Here is a 4,509-nt window from a genome sequence, read left to right as displayed (position 1 = left end):
TTTGCATGTGCCTGTTCTTGTGCTGAAAGGCATGGGGATATTTCCTGCATACTGTTTTCAGATATATTGTCATCAGAAAATATTGAATGCTGTGTAGGATTGCACAGGTAGCAAGTTAGGAAGTCACATTTACTGAGCAAATAATATTTACCAGATGCTATAATAGCCGTTTTATAAACTATACTGTTCCCTGTGAATTTAAGGTTCTTGCCTTCTCGCAAAAGAATTCGGAGACAAGCAGGGAGTTAAGAAAGTAAAGTGAGTATTTATTGAAGCAAGAATATGCTCTCAGAGGGAGATCAGACAGACAGGTGAGGAGCTGCTGCCCTGGGTTTCTCTGGTGAGCCGGTTATGAGGGGCATACAAATGAAGGGGCAGAATATTCACGGGGGAAGGAGGGGTTTGGGGGTCGTATTCCCTGATTTTCATCCCAGCTCCATCTTCCCGAGGGTAGGAGGGATTTCTGTTCTTATTTGGCTTAGATCAGAAGTATCATGTTGTCAGTGCATGATGGGTACTTCTCATCTGTAAGGCTAATTTTATTGTAATGAGAGCATAATGAGCAACAGGTCACATTCGGACATAGGAGGTTCCTGTCTTTCCCCAACTTTATTTGTCTGCTTCCAGGACACTTATCACCCAAAACGTGTGGTTTCCTGTCAGTCTGGAGGTTCCTGCTTTTTTTTTTTTTTAACATCTTTATTGGAGTATAATTGCTCCACATTGGTGTGTTTCTGCTGTACAACAAAGTGAATCAGCTATACGTATACATATATCCCCATATCTCCTCCCTCTTGCATCTCCCTCCCATTCTCCCTCTCCCACCCCTCTAGGTGGTCACAAAGCACCGAGCTGATCTCCCTCTGCTATGCGGCTGCTTCCCACTAGCTAGCTATTTTACATTTGGTAGTATTTATAAGTCCATGCCACTCTCACTTCGTCCCAGCTTACCCTTCCCCCTCCCCGTGTCCTCAAGTCCATTCTCTACGTCTGTATCTTTATTCCTGTACTGCCCCTAGATTCTTTGGAACTATTTTTTTTATTCCATATATATGTGTTAGCATACGGTATCTGTTTTTCTCTTTCTGACGTACTTCACTCTATGACAGACTCTAGGTCCATCCACCTCACTACAAATAACTCAATTTCGTTTCTTTTTATGGCTGAGTAATATTCCATTGTATATATGTGCCACATCTTCTTTATCCATTCATCTGTTGATGAACACTTAGGTTGCTTCCATGTCCTGGCTATTGTGAATAGAGCTGCAATGAACATGGTGGTACATGACTCTTTGAATTATGGTTTTCTCAGGGTATATGCCCAGTAGTGGGATTGCTGGGTCGTATGGTAGTTCTAGTTCTATTTTTAGTTTTTTAAGGAACCTCCATACTGTTCTCCATAGTGGCTGTATCAATTTACATTCCCGCCAACAGTGCAAGAGGGTTCCCTTTTCTCCACACCCCCTCCAGCATTTGTTGGTAGATTTTTTGATGGTAGCCATTCTGAGTGGTGTGAGGTGATACCTCATTGTAGTTTTGATTTGCACTTATCTAATGATTAGTGATGTTGAGCATTCTTTCATGTGTTTGTTGGCAATCTATATTTTCTTTGGAGAAATGTCTATGTAGGTCTTTGCCCATTTTTGGATTGGGTTGTTTGTTTTCTTCATATTGAGCTGCATGAGCTGCTTGTAGATGTTGGAGTTTAATCCTTTGTCAGTTGCTTCATTTGCAAATATTTTCTTCCATTCTGAGGGTTGTCTTTTCGTCTTGTTTATGGTTTCCTTTGCTGTGCAAAAGTTTCATTAGGTCCCATTTGCTTAATTTTATTTTTATTTCCATTTCTCTAGGAGATGGGTCAAAAAGGATCTTGCTGCGATTTATGTCATAGAGTGTTCTGCCTATGTTTTCCTCTAAGAGTTTGATAGTGTCTGGCCTTACATTTAGGTCTTTAATCCATTTTGAGTTTATTTTTGTGTATGATATTAGGGAGTATTCTAATTTCATTCTTTTCCATGTAGCTGTCCAGTTTTCCCAGCACCAGTTATTGAAGAGGCTGTCTTTTTGCCATTGTATATTCTTGTGATGTCTGCCCATGGACCCTCACTGTTTACAAGATGTGTGATTTCCTGCCATTAGGCCCCTGCCTCCATTTCTCTGCTCATATCTAGCTACTGCCTGCTGTAACATTCCCCTCTCAAGGAGTCTGGGACCCTTAAAATCTCTTAAGAGGCAGAGGAACCAACGGTCCATCTTATGTAACTGCTTCAAGCTGAGCTTGGGTGTTGTCCCTACCTGTGGGTCCAGATCTCCTTACTATCTGTCAGACATAAGGGTCTTGGGATTGTTGACAGAGGTGGAGAGTGGGGGGTAGAAGGAAACAACAACCTTGTCCAGCAGGTGTTGATGGTCCCCTTTGTCAGGTGGGATGGGTTGAAATCCCTGGCGTAGCATCATTTGAAGCTGGAGTTGTTGCATTCTTGGATCTGTGATGTTTCTTTGTCCTTTTTGAATAAAAGCTTCAGGTCCTAAAGAGGCTTGATCATCCATCTGGACTTGTTTCAGGAAGGGGGACCCCTTCCAGGGCCTGAGAGTGGGCTCGTCTAACACTCGGAAGTGAATTGTCCAAGGAGACACTGTGCTGAAAAAGCAGGAGACTTTATTGGGAAAGGGCACTTGGGTGGAGACCAGGAAGGCAAGGGAACCCAGGAGGACTGCTCTTCCATGTGGTTCACAGTCTCAGGTTTTATGATGGTGGGGTTAGTTTTCAGGTTGTCGCTGGCCAATCATTCTGACTCAGGGTCCTTCCTGGTGGCACACGCATCAGTCAGCCAAGCTGAATTCCAGTGAGGAGGATTCTGGGAGGTTGGTAGGACATATGGACTGGTGTCTCCTTTTGACCTTTCCCGAATTCTTCCTATTGGTGGTGGCTTGTTAGTTCCATGTTCCTTACCAGGACCTCCTGTCATAAAATAACTCATGCAAATGGTTATTGTAGTGCTGGTCAGGGTGGGCGGTTTCAGTCAGTGTTTCCTCTAACAATTCCCTCCTGAGACTTCATACTCAAGATACTTCTTGGGAATCGGGGTGGAGGTCTGTTTCTTCTGTAACTACTTCCTGCTGAGAGTGGGCATAGTCCTGCCTAGTAGAGTAGAAGTCTCTCTCCACCTGATCTAAATCGAGGTATTCTGTGCCCCAAACCAGGGAAACTGGCATTCACCCTTGTAGTAACAATTTAGCTTGAAACTGTTGGACCCTGTTGGAGATGAACCTTGTAAGCAGTTGAAAGAGACAGGGGCCAAACAACAGGCCTAACAGGATGGTCATCACCAGGCCCAGAAAAGGAAGGCAAAATTTGGGATGTGGACTGCAGGGTGTGTGACTTTCTTCTGATTGGTTTGTGTCATGGTAACAGGGTGGTGCTCCAGGAATCTTGTGCTCAGCCTGAAGTTACCATCCTCCACCTGAGTGGGGGCCCCAGTTCTGCAGAAGAACTCAAAGATATTGTTATGCATATTCCTTGAGGAGGAACCAGGACCCTGCCCCAAGGCTGCACCACCATTTGACTGATCCTCCCGTTTCTGCATCCCTTCCCTTCCCTGATTAGAAACTGTTTGAATCTGCCTTTTGGAACTCAGGGAAGGTCTAGGAGGCTGAATGAAGTCTATATCCTACAAACAGGAAACAGGGGACACAGAAAGGGTTTGTACTCTGGAGCCCCACAAAGTCCTGCTCAGTTTTAATTCAGGGAACTGGGCAACGACGGCTCTGGCATCTTCCTGTTAAAATGGGGCATAGTGCTGCCTCAGTTTGGAGAATAGACACTGAATTGGAAATATTTCTGAGTTCCAAGTCCTGGATCTTAGTCTCGTATGATTAAAATCTCGGTTGTTTGGTCTGCCATTTTGGTGTAACAGACCAAATTAAAAGTAGTTGGAGGAGTGACAACTGGAATTTTAATAGACAAAATAAATCTCATTTCTTTTCAGGAGAAGAAGCCTGAAACCCAGTCTGGACCTGGTGCTTTGGGGAGCCTTGTAGCCAGGTGACCAGTTGTCTAGTTTTATCTAAGTAGGTTTTAACTTTTTTTTTTTTTTTTTTTTTTTCTTTTTGCGGTATGTGGGCCTCTCACTGTTGTGGCCTCTCCCGTTGCGGAGCACAGGCTCCGGATGCGCAGGCCCAGCGGCCATGGCTCACGGGCCCAGCCGCTCCGCGGCATATGGGATCCTCCCAGACCGGGGCACGAACCCGTATCCCCTGCATCGGCAGGCGGACTCTTAACCACTGCGCCACCAGGGAGGCCCGGTTTTAACTTTTAATGTGGTATTTACACATAGATAACAGGTGCTATTGGTCATCATACATGTTTCTTCTTTTTGTTAATGTATGATCTAAAGCAATTTCATTGTCTAAAAACGTAATAGTTACAAGAGGACACCTTTAAAGTAAGGTTGCAGTTACCAACTGCCAGCAGACATTGTTTTGAGATTGGCTGGTGGCATCCAAG

The sequence above is a fragment of the Mesoplodon densirostris genome, chromosome X (genome assembly GCF_025265405.1).
Source record: "Mesoplodon densirostris isolate mMesDen1 chromosome X, mMesDen1 primary haplotype, whole genome shotgun sequence".
NCBI lineage: Eukaryota > Metazoa > Chordata > Mammalia > Artiodactyla > Ziphiidae > Mesoplodon > Mesoplodon densirostris.
Note: the sequence above shows the minus strand (reverse complement) of the source record.